This window comes from Protopterus annectens, chromosome 4.part1 (assembly GCF_019279795.1).
Source record: "Protopterus annectens isolate FY-2018-M chromosome 4.part1, PAN1.0, whole genome shotgun sequence".
Lineage (NCBI taxonomy): Eukaryota > Metazoa > Chordata > Ceratodontiformes > Protopteridae > Protopterus > Protopterus annectens.
The window spans coordinates 119,895,819-119,909,356 of NC_056734.1; positions in this window are offsets into that span (position 1 = coordinate 119,895,819).

Here is a 13,538-nt window from a genome sequence, read left to right on the forward strand (position 1 = left end):
TTAAAGAGAAATCTAGACCTGTGGATGGGAGATCGTAGGTTTACCCCGGGAATCATCTCTGTGTCACTGCTGGACAGTGGCACAACAAACTAATGGGCACAGTATTTTTTCATATAAGGGGTGGCGTAAGCCACAAAAATTTGGGCTAGGCTTATAAATGCCTTAGGGCAGATAGCCTAGTATAAACCTATGAACCTATGAACCTATATCTAGCTGGGCTGGCAGTGTCACATTTCTATATAAATCATATTAACATTTTCAAGTGATATATAATTATTTGCAAAATTCCAGCTAGCTGGGTTGGCAGCATATTGGTTTATCACAAGTGGGAAGACAGGAAACAGAAGATAATTCAAGTTTAAAAGACTAAGTGGGTGGGCCTCCCTAACTGATCTCTCCATACTCAGTAGAATGAGCTGATGAGATGGGAATGGAAGGAGTGACCAAAACCAGATTTATAGTAGAGGCGGGCAACTCAAAAGCTGCCAAATTTAAAAGTATAGCAACAGTTGGGCGGATGGATGGGAAAAATTAAGTGCAGACAGAGATCAGCAATAGTCAGGCAGAGAACAGCAAGCAAGCCAAACAAGCACTCCAGCTAAATAAGACATTTCCAAATATTGCTAGTTAAATTAAGAAAGCCATTTCTCAGCTCCTCCCACTAATTAGCCAGATGCTATTCACTGTTTAAAAAGGAATTCTTTTCTAACTGAACCTAGCCAAGACCTCTTAAAACTTCAACAGAATAAAAAACGGAATATAAGAAAAAGATAAAAAAAAAGAAAGAACCAAACCTTAAGTGAAAAACGTCCATTCAAAATCAAATGCAGACAAATCAGCAATAGTCACGGACAGAATGCAGTCATTCTGTTCCTCCAAATATGATGACTTTTTATCTCATTAGCATTTAATACTAGCTTCCTTTCACTTAAGAATATTTCACATGCAAACAATCTAGATATAAAACAAGAATAAAAAGATTAAGTCTCTCCTTGAAAGGCTGGGAAAGTAAAGTGTTATTTCTATATCAGACATCATAAAACTTCCAAAGGGAACTGTCCTGGGTAATAAAGATCACAAGGCCAAGGAATGATCCCTTTCAATGGTCAAAGGATTACTAATATTTCTCAAGCTTTACACTCTGGGTCCTGTTAGAAAAGTGTGCAGTTATCCTTCTCCTGATCGTCTGTGTATATACGCTGTAGTACAACTGGACTTTTGCACTGCAAAAACCCACATTCTTCCTCCAAGTTGACTGCTAAATGCTGGAATCCCCAAATCCTCAATACCAACTTCAATAATCTGAACCCCAACAACACAGAGGACACACAACAGTGACAGCCAATGGGCCAGCCTGCAAAGGACTACTTATTTTTCTGTTTTGTGCTATGCTCCTCCCAAATGCCACGTGACTGCTGGCTTTTCCCCATGATCCTCACTGCACAACTAATTCCAGATCTTTCTATTGTTCCAGCTTGGTACCTCAGATGCAGTCCTTTACCACGAGGGTTTCCCAACATCTCTAGGAATCAGCTACATGGTGACTGTGCAGAAATAAACAATTACTTTCATAGGTATGTGAGCGTACGGCAAGCTGTTTTTGTTATATGCCACCAACTTAAAAGTCACGGCAACTCTACAGATAGTTGTACTGATCTGAGTTTTATCTTCAGTGAGATGACTAAATCACTGTAAAAAGGTGCATCCACTGAAGTAGTTATTTAAATAATCAAATGCATCACAGATCTTCCGCTTCTACACTGACCTCTGCATCACAGGTCTTCCTCTTCTAACCTCTAGCTTTGCCAAATAGTATATTTTTCTGATCATTCTCTCTTTGCTTATGAGTGAAGAAAGCAAGATGATGATCTGGGTCTGCACAGTTACCACTGAGAGACAAAGTCCTGACTACAGTCCAGGTGACCCTGGTTTAAACAGCAGTTTGGCTGCTTGGAGCAAACAGGTAGGACAGGTATTCCTACTGGAGGGGGAGGTGGAATGCACCTTCACGTAACAATCTTGTGGTTTTATTTCCCTGGTGGAGACTGGAAAATAACCATTCAGTGATGCCATAAATGTGTGCAGTTCATCCTTCTGAAAACAGTCACATGTGGAAGTGTGGGGTGGCTCAGTGTTGATGCTCACTGCACGTCTTACCAGGCAAATGCAAGGTAGGTGGGGAATTAATAGATAACACTGCCCAGCAGCAGTGAGTCACTGTTAAAATGTCTCATCTCACTGTCTCTGGACATGGGTCAGTGATTAACTGGGGGAGGCTTGGTCGGGTCCAGTGGACCTTTGAGATAAAGGCTGGACCTGGAAACAGCAGCAGCTGATGGGTCAGTTGTGGGAAGCAAAAATGAAGATAAAGAATGAAGTTTTGTCATCCGAGTTTCCAGGAAATACTTTTATCTCTTCCAATAATGACAGACTGTTTTTTTTTTGAACAATCCATAGTAATTATAAGCAGAATTTGGCACTAATACAATAATGCACATGCATTAATTTTTTTCCTGTCATAATTTTTCACACTAACTTTTGCAGCCACATGACATTACTAAAAATGCTACAGCTTAAACAACTAGCATCCTTGTATGCAATGATACACCTCTGCACTGAAGATCTCATCTAAAGCCATCATGGTTGTTCTGCTAAAAAAGATTAGTCGTCACACTTCTTAATTTCTTGTCAGAACGTTATTGATTGCTGATCAGAGCAGACTAGAGATCTCTAGTATTTCTGCTTCTTGTCTATCTTGAATAAAAAAAATACTGATTTTACCAGTTGCCAAGATCTTTGTCTTTACATTAAGGTACAAACCCATTCTGAAACTGTCATTTTAATCTTAATAAGCAGACATTTTGGACTGTTTGCACTGTGCCAGTAAAAGTAGTTCCATAAGCACAACAAAAGCAGTTAATTCTTCCTTCAAATTTTACACTTAAATTTTCTCAGTACAAGCCTGCTTCTCTAATTTGTTGTTCATTTGAATTAAACAAGTGTGGTGAGAGTATGCAGGTTTGACATGCACCTTTACCAGTTCTAAACCATGCAATTTCTCACTTCTCTGTTCAACCTGTTGCATCTTGATTTATAAAGTTAGCGCAGCACTACCAAGTTGCCACTTTTTAAATGTTGAGGAACCAGAGAATAATGCAGCACAAACTAAGGGACTTGCCTGAAGACCTTAGAGAGTCTAGTTAACACAGTACGAATGCAACAATCCAGAAGAAATGGACAAATACAGCAACCTCCAGCAAGCTGGCAGGGCATAAATTCACAAGAAGGGGCACAGCACTACACATAGGTAGACTCATGGGGATAGTCTAAACATTCACAGTAGGTACCAGACATGAACACACCACAGATCTTGGAATAAAACTTTTCCAATGAAACAAAAAGTCCACTGAAAGGGTGGAAAGCGAAACCCATTTAAGACCGATAAGTGAAGTAGTACCCATGGCAGTGGTGGGTTTTCTTTAAATTACATCTGTCCAGATTACTACAAAATTCTAATCTTATCCTGATAGGGGATCAGCAAACCTCTGTTAAGACAAATGCTACATCCAGTATTGTTTGGAGTTCTTAAAGAGGAGCACCACTAGTCAGTCCAGGCAGTCTACTCCAGTCAGGGCCATGGGAAGGATCAATAGGCCAGGATTCACTTGGAATGGAAATCATGCAGGAAGATGAGCAAATGGAAGTGTCTGATGATATCTCAGCAGATGTTTTACTAAGTAATGACTAATAACATCCTGTAATGCCTCAACGCCAAGCATGGACACAATCATATGGGAAAGGTAGCAGAGGGAGACCCAGCCAATCTTCACACTTTTTCAGTGAATGAGGTAGGTAGCAGTAGGAAGTGTAAACCTAACACACAGTTAACAGAAGGTAATGGACTTCTCCTTAAAATAGCCCTTTCCAGACCAAAGGAAGAGATGGCTGGCAACAGTAAGTCTAAACTTGATTTAAAGTTATTTAAAAAAAAAAAAAAGAGAATGATTTTTGATTCATCCTAACTTCCCTACGAATGGGTCAAGAAAGTTACAGCTCTCAGCATACGTGACAAACCTTGAGACAGCCAGCCAAGGATACTTCTAATCTTCTAAGGTAGGAGGAGTCTGTACACTACAACTATAGGTTAATGTACAGAAAATGGATTCCTGAAGAGTGTTAAGAGTGAAAAGAATGACATAGTTGGCAACCCCAAAGATCCGCTGTAAGTGCATTTAGCCACGGTACATAATATTCCCTTTTTCAAGCAACTTGGGCATAAAGGGCTTGTGCATAAATTTTGTTGGCAAAGTACAAAGGATGGAAGAAGATTACTACAAGGCGTGACCAGTAACAAAAAAATGTGATAATGTCAGAACTAAAGCTACAGCATGCCCAACAGATTGAGCCACCATGTTTACACAGAAGCCTTGGGAGTGGACAATCAAAAGAGCAGGGTTATCCATCAGAGCAAACAGATGTCACGCAGAAATGGCAAAAAAAAGTGTTCTAATGTACTATAAAGGCAGTCTTAAAAAAAGGAGATGGTCAAGTACAGAGACAAGATTTGCTTCTTCACAGTCTGTACAGAAAGCTTGCCTGACATCTATCAACGAAGACATAAAGCAGTATTAAAACAGAAGTAACTAGAGTTACCTTTTTATACAAATTGTGGTGGTTGTAAATCCTGCAGCATGCAACATGTAAAACATGTACTGAAAAACTGTGAATGTGTATTAGAATTGCTAGAAACTAGGACTAAATCTGCTTCCCAGTATTGCAATGGCACAGAGGACTGGCAGAATTTAGTTTTTATAAGTGATTTGGTCTCTTGTTTTCTGTTCTACACATTTCAAATGAAATACATAACACACAATTTAAATACATTCTCTATGTGATTAATTTGTTTGTGTCTTTCGGCTTTTCTCGGTTAGGGGTCGCCACAGCGGAACTCCGGTCCGCTAAATGATTGGCAGTAGATTTTTACGTGCTGGCTTGCCGGGCCCAACGCACAACCTTCAACGAAGGAATGCCCATTCACGCATGTCGACACACAGAAGACGCTCGGAGAATCGAACGGGCAACGTCTAACTGTGAGGCGACAGTACCAACCAAAAATCTAAAATTAACCAACCACACCTCAACTACAAACAAAAACCGCCATTCTAAAAATATATATATATATATATATATATATATATATATATATATATATATATATATATATATATATATATATACACATATAAATAAAAGTGCTTCTTTTAAATTCAATAAACATTTTACATGTTCAAGTAAAACCTGGAAATGAATTTGGTATAAATCACAGCGTGAAAATATTCTCTATTTAAAAGCAGTGTTAAAAGTGTTAGTATTCACAAAATAAAAAAGAGAAGAAAATGAAGTTTGTGTGGTCATCCACGTCATTTCTCCACTAGAGTTTTTATTGTATGTTTGATGGTTTAGTATTAACTATCTACATTCATTTCTTGACTTTAAAATCTGCTTCCCAATTGTGTAAGCATTTGCTTTGTTTTGTCAGCTTAAAAAAATAATTTCCTTATACAGACACTAGTCAGTTGAACTGAACGCTCCCTTCCTTCTGGAAAAGCATCAGAAGAAGCTTTACATTAAACCCAAACAGGAAGGGCTGCCTTGGGAAGCAACTGCAGTAGAGTTAGCTACCTTATTCCTGGGCAATGTAGTCAACTGCATTTTCTGGAAACAAATGTTGTTGTCTTTCGGCTTTTCCCGGTTAGGGGTCACCACACTGGAACTCCGGTCCGCTAATGATTGGCAGTACATTTTCACGAACGCCGAGGTGCCAGCTCGACATTCAACTTTCTACGAAGGCACGCCCACTTACTTTCGAACGCCCACCCAACCAAACTAAATTCCATTCGTCTGTAGAATCATCCAACTAATGCTTGGACTTCCAAGTCAGAAGTACACAGAAATTTAGTAAAGCGCTTATGCGGCTAGAAGTGACGGCACCAGATAAGCTATTGGTTAGAATTTTTTATTGTCCAAACTGTCTGTTTAAACATGTTCATTTAATGTTGCTTATGGGTTTGAGTTTACAAATTGCTTAATTTTATTTCAAGTAAACAGTCTTATTTAATTTTAAATGCTTGGGTCTGATGATTTACTATAGCAATAACATGGGTAAACTATACTGAAGATTTACCCATGGTTGGTGTGGTTTAATCAAACATGGGTGAAGCCAGAGTGATTAATCAAAGCCAACCGTGGGTAAATCTTCATTATACCACACCACACTGTTGGTTATTGCTATTATACAATAACATTATTTAACAAAAAAATAAATTTACTTTTCTTAAATAATCTCTTTGTATAACAGCACCTTGGTGTTCCTCTGCGTTGTTTCCTGATTCTGCTTCTTTGTTTATGTACTGTACACACGAATGGAACTTCCGTTCCCACAATTATGCAGTGCATCAGTGCTTTGGAAAGCAAGCTAAGGAGATAGAAGTTCTCATTGCATATTTTTTTTTAAACAAATTTACAGGATAATTTATTGAGATGCTCTCAACACCAGTAACTGTACCTCAGATAAGGAAAACCGGCTTCATTTTTTATCTTAATAATGAAAATGATCCAGGGTCATCTCCCTGACACACCAAATATGAAGTATTTAACAAACTGAAACTGCATCTTTAGCTTTGCCAAAACAACTTCATTTACCATAAGTGCTTACGGTTAATTCTAAGTGTCCTGGTTTTGCTATTGATAAGCATTTTTGTATATTAATACAATGTGGTTATTTCATAAAATGATGGGCCCGTGTACCTCATATGGCAGCTAACAGAAAAATTCTGGCCACTGATACTTTAGCAGCTGGACTTTTACTTTTATTGCTGGCATATTCTCATTTTACAATGGGCACACTGGCTGGGGTAACCAATCAACGTATTCCTTTTTAAATGTTACTGGCCAGTCATTGTATAGTTATAAATAGTTCAAGGGTTAGGTGCACTGGAATGGTATACGAATGTTACCTTCACCCTTCTGGAAGAATTACTTCTCAAACTACTGTCACCAAATACTTAACGGCTGGATTATTTTTAGGCTAAAGAGTAATTATATTTTGGTATGCTGGTCTGGTGTTGTCTACCTGGTGACAGGATTGCTGCAAAGATGAGGCAGAGATTGTTGGTGTAGGACAGATGCCATTAGCCTCTACTGGAAACTACTGTGTATTTGTACATAAAATATGGAGTTGTGTCCATGCGGGGGGGGGGTTATTACAAAAGCTAACTCTCTTTAAAAGTCTTAATTATTGTTAGTAAAACTGGATTGGAAGACACTGGGTTCAGTCAGAAGTGTGTAAAATATAACTCTGACCTGCAGCTGTACACTGTACAGCCTATTTGGATATGGCAGACATTACCTTTTATATGAAAAAGCAGCGCATATTTAACATGTGCTCCTAAGGCCAATTACTCCTCACGCATTAATCAGTGAAAGTGCTGTAAATATAAAGCCCACACCACCATGTATAAACAATTAGCAGCTATGGTGTGCTCAGTGTCGATTAAACTAGGATTTCACAACTGATGAGGACACTGCTGCTGGCCCTTGGACTTTTTCTCTACTTGTTTTTTTGCCTCCTTGCCTCCAAAACTATCAAATCTCCTGCCAGAGGGGCACAACTCAATTCTTTTCCTTACCTGAAAATTCCAACTGGGATAATTCTGACAGCTGTCTTAAGGGAGCCGGCAGCCATAACAGTGCTTTACGCTCACACACACACATTTTATTTATATATATATATATATATATATATATATATAGATATATAGATATATATATGAAGTAGTAAGTCTTACCATAACGTTCCATCTGTGTTGTAGATCTTTGTCCATTCATTACAAATGGGACTTCGGTTCCTTCCTCAGAACCAATATTGCCATTTCCAAGCTCACTCCAGCCAAAAACTCTCAGCTATGACCTACCCATAATGTCCCTCTCCTAGTTACTTCAGATAGAGTTTGCCCGCCCCTATATAATAGAGGTAGTAATAGAAAAATAGTGGAAGGCTCTGTCTGAGCAAATACCCTAACCAGGAGTTCTTAACTTCCACCAGGAGTCCAGGCAGGAGGAAGGAGGGTGGGAAGCAATGAATGGACAAAGATCTACAACACAGATGGAACGTTATGGTAAGACATAACTTCTTTATCTGATGTTGTAAATCTTTGTCCATGCATTATAAACAGGACCGAGTCCCCATGCATTATAAACAGGACCAAGTCCCCAGCTACTAGAGTCCTGGATGGCATTAGGAAGGATATTCCTGAACACCATAGAGCCAAAAGATGCTCGTCCCCTAGAGGCCAAATCCAATTTGTAATGGGAGAGAAAGGTATGAGGGTCTTGCCCAAGTGGGTGCTGCACAGATATCATCCATACAGGCTCAGGAATGAAATGCTACAGAAGAAGCCATAGATCTGGTAGAATGAGCCTTTATTCTGGAAGGTAAGGATAGCTTATTCTGTTGGCAGATAAAGGTAATGACGTTTCTAAGCCAGAAGGATAAAGTCACTTTGCAGGACCCAGATTGGGTAAACCTGTTTCCAAAGGCCACAAACAACTCATCTGTTTTCCTGAAAGATTTAGTCCTGTCCAAATAACAACGAAGCTGCCGATGCACACCAAGGGTGTACAAAAGGTACTCCCCTCTATCAGAATGCTGAGGACAGAAAACTGGTGAGAAAATAGGCGCTGGGCTAGGTAACAAGGTATGGATGGTCCAAGCACTGCTCCGAGAAAGCATTGGCTCCACCGGAGCCGATGCAGTAAGGGTGGTCGGTGCCGACAGGGGAAAAACTGCTGTCGGAGCAGAGACGGTATACACTGGGGTGGACATCGGTACGGAGATCTCGGGGACCTGGGTAGAGGCTGGAGGAGGAGGATAAACAGGGGAAGATGTAGTAAAAGATCCGAGCCAAGAGGGACAGAAGGTCTAGCTGGAAAGGGCAATCCCCTGGCAGCCAGAAGCTGGTCCACAACCCGCACTAGGTCCAATTCAGAAAAACTCCTGGTGGATCTAAAGGAGGCTGCTGAAGGAGAATCAGGTCTTTCCAGAAAAGGGCTAAACCTCTGCCCCAAAAAAGGGTCGTAAGTTGGAGAGTATCTTATCCTTGGCAGATATTCGAGTTTAGGAGCCGATGGAGCTGAAGAAACTATAGGCACCATGGCCGGGGATAGTGCCGAAGCAGGTACAGTCACAGGAGCCAATGTCGGATCCAAGGACAGCACCCAAGTCGGTGGTGCCAAGGTTGGAACCGAAATAGGGGTGAATATCATGGGCGGCACTGAGGGAGAAGATAGCGAGCCTGGTGTCAAAGAAGTCTGCACAGAGAGAGCCGGCAAAGCATGGAGCCAACTCGGTTCTGTAACTGACGGAGATGCAGGAACAAAGCGACTCCATTTTTCCTTTATGTTTATTTATTTATTTTATTTTTTTTTTTTATTTTACATTTGTTGACCGGGAATGTCCGACTAGGTTCCACAGAGCCTGTTTTCAGCGGAGGCCCGGGGAGAAATGCTCCAGATGCATGTCTTTGGAATGTGGGAGGAAAAAAACCGCCGCGAACACAGGGAGAACATGCAACGGAGAACCTCTTGCTGTGAGGTGACAAGTTTTGTTTTTTGTTATTTGGAGGGGGTGAGACCTCCGACCCAGACAGAGCTTCCAAAAAAGGGGTCTTAATTAAACCTTTTAAAATAAGCTTATTTTTACGTTCTGCTGGTGGACGATTACTAAAACTAGCACAAATTGTCAAAGTCAGTTTTAATATGATCCACACCTAAACAGTAGACACAACGAGCGTGTCCATCCGAGTTGGGCATCTTATGCCCACACTTGTCACACTTTTTAAACCCCAACTTAGCTTTGTCTGACATAGTAAGGCAACAAGGCTATCCTATAGAAAAAAAAAACAAAAAGAAGGGAGAGAATACCAACAATGGTATTTAAAAAAATACCACAAATGGTAAGGAAGGGCTATCAAAGGCAGGAGAGAGGGACAGTACCAACAATGGTAGAAACTAAATTACCAAGGTAAAGGGTAGGGAATAGAAGTAGGTTATAAGCGACAGTGATAAAAGGCTATATTGACTAAAAAAATAAGAAATTTTGAGGAGAAACTCTTAAATATTACAATTTTCTATTTGGCTTTGAGAGAGATGGCTAGCACGTCTGAACAGGAATGCGGCAAACAAGATCTGTAGTAACTAGGAGAGGGGCATTATGGCTAGGTCTTAGCTGAGAGTTTTTGGCTGGCGCGACCTTGGAAATGGCCGTATCGATTCACAGGAAGGAACCGAAGTGAATTGACAGATTTACATCATCACATTATATATATATATATATATATATATATATATATATAAATTTGAAGTTAATCTCTAATTGATGTCAGGTATCTACCCAAGAAGACTGAATGCTGTAATTAAATCAAAAGGTGCTTCTAAGTATTAGTTTAAGGGTGTGCACACTTATGCAACCAGCTTATTGTACGTTTATTTTTTTATATGTTTTCCCCTAAAAGAGTTGTTGGTTTTTCAATTGAATTGTACAGGTTATAGGTCACATTAAAGGTGAAAAAAGTTTTGAAATGATTTATTGTGGCATCATTTTTTATATCACAAAAACCTAGCATTTTAACAGGGGTGTGTACACTTTTTATATCCATTGTATATATACACACACAAATGTGTGCATGGTGCACTATGATTACAATTAAGTATTGGGAAAAAGACAACCACGTTCTGTAGGGTTGCCACCTTTTCAAATGGCCAAAGTGGGACATTTTTGGTACAAACATCAGATTTTACAGGCCGACATACCCACGGGTCAGTACAAAAGTTAGAACTTAAATTTTTTGCCTAAATAAAAGTTTATTCTTATAGCATTTTAGTTGCTTATTCTGTTTCTTATAACATTTAGGTATTTTAGATACAGAATAACTGTTTTATGCAATGATTACATAAAATACAGGAAATCATTTTGTCCTAAAATTTCAGGACATTTGCCATTTTTACAATTTTTTGTCAAGACACAACTGCCCAAAGAGGGACTGTCCCTCGCAAAGTGGGACAGGTGGTAACCCTAACGTTCTGTGGTACTTACTAGTGCACGACCCAATATTAACAGTGCTGTTATTACTGAGCCTTGGGCTAGGCACAGTACTGCCATTGCTCACACAAGGCTTTACCAGCTGTCAAACCCAGTAAAACAATTTGTGCTTTTTTTCTGTAAAAAAATAGTACATGCAGCAAATAGGCTCCATGTGCTACAAAGAATTACAAATCGGGTCTCTGATCGCAACCTTTTAAGTGCTCTCAACAAGGATGCAAAGATTCACTTCTAGAGCTTTGCTCTTGAAGTGAAATTTTTGTTAGCCATGTCATAAACACATAATGTGGTTATGATCAAAGACCAGATCATAATCCTCCATGTTATACATTCATAGGCTTATACTTGGCGCATGACCACCAGGGTGTTTACAAGCCTAGCCATGGAACCCAAAGCAGTTTTGGCCCAAAGATCCTTGGCCACCTTGTGTTTTTGCTTGCATTCTGTTTTAACAGCATATTAAAACTTCAAAAGAGACCACAGCTCTCTCTGTTCTGAGTCAGGCAGAAATAAGAACGGATTAATTAAGGACTCATTCATAAGACAGAAGAGGTCATTTAAGGTTAATCACTTGTTAACAGAGGGGGTGGAGCTAGGAACTAAATTTTCTATTTAAAGGAGTAAATTAAAACATTTCAGAGCTTTACCAGAAAGGCTCATCCAGACTCTGCTACACTTTGCTGTGAAGGAAAGGTTAGTTTGCTTATATTTTTTGTATTACTGTATTGCCTTTCTATATTTTGAATACTGTAGTTTGTTTTCTTTACCTTGTGTTTTGCTTGCATTCTGTTTTAACAGCATATTAAAACTTCAAAAGAGACCACAGCTCTCTCTGTTCTGAGTCAGGCAGAATTTTTCCCGCCCTCACACCCATTTAAGTTGTCTTGTTAAATACCACTGTCTTTCTAGTTGCCCGCCTCTTATGTTAATCTGACCATATATCTCATTTCTCTCTACTTTCACTGGCTTATGTGAGTAATCACAAAATCATCATTTTTGAAATCCCACCCTTCAATTATTTAAATTTATTGGCCATCCTACAGTATTTCATAGTACCAAATTACAAAAGTGACCACCCTTTCAATCCATCTTGACGTTTTAAAAATAGTGACTCTCCACTAAACCTTAACTTTTTAAATAGATAAAACTCAAGTTACCTACTTTCACATCTAACTTCTCTAGTGCACACTGCAGAGTGCATTCTTTTCAATCTTACCTTTAAGCATCCCTGTGACTAGCACTTTCTCTAATACCTGCTGGAAAGCACTAGGAAGCCTTAAACTCATACAAACACTGAACTCTCCTTGTTAATAAGGAGAAATTAATAGTAGGCACTAAACAGCCTATAATTGCAAAGTACCTTGCTAAGGAAACAGCTCCTGTACTTTACAAAGAAGAAAAAAAAAGCCCCAAACCAGGCATATCTCCAAGGGTCAGCTTCCGGTGATTTCTCCTGTCCACCTGGTGAATCTGGGCATACTGGGGCAATGCAGCAATTGCCTCATGTACACAGACAACCCTCTCCTCCTACCACCCAACACTACAACCTGTGAGAGATGCACTTACATAGCCAAAATGGAAGCAAAGCTCTCTCCACCCAAGATTGTGCTAAACAGTCAAGAGGAGAAGGTTAACACCCACACTACACCTCAAGCAACACATAGCCCTTCTAAACCCGCACCACCAACACCCACATATAGCAACACTAAATCCACATATGCAGAGGCCCTTAACTGTAACCTGCCCAAGCAACAAAGACCTCTGAAGCTGAAACGCAAACAAACACCAATCACAACCAATGCGTCACATAGTTCACAACACCAGTGTGCCACCCAGCAACAGCCCTTAAGGCAAGACAATGTACCCAACACTTTAGTCATAGGTGACTCTATAGTCCGGCACACTGATGTCCCTCTCACCAGGTTGAATAAGGAGAAAATTACAGTCAGCTGCCTGTCAGGTGCCAGGATCCACCACATAACGCATGCACTCAAGTCACTCCACAGCAAGTACAAATATGACTCTGTCATTGTCCATGTTGGAGTGAATGACTTGAGACGTACCTCCCTGGACTACATGAAGAGAGACATGGAAGAGCTCTCGGATCATGTGGCCCAGGCAGGTATGACCCTAGCCCTGAGTAGCATCCTGCCTTTGCCCAGAATGATACCACAATACAAGGATAAAATGACTGACTTCAACAATTGGCTAAGCTTATGGTGTCATTCAGATGGGATTCAGTATCTGTCTGCCTGGGATGACATGATTGACAGACCACGATGCTTTGCCAGAGATGGTCTGCACCTGTCGCCCCTGGGATTCAGGTTACTGGCTAAGGCTCTTGCCACCGCTATAGTGCCTTTTTTAGGCAAACTTCAAA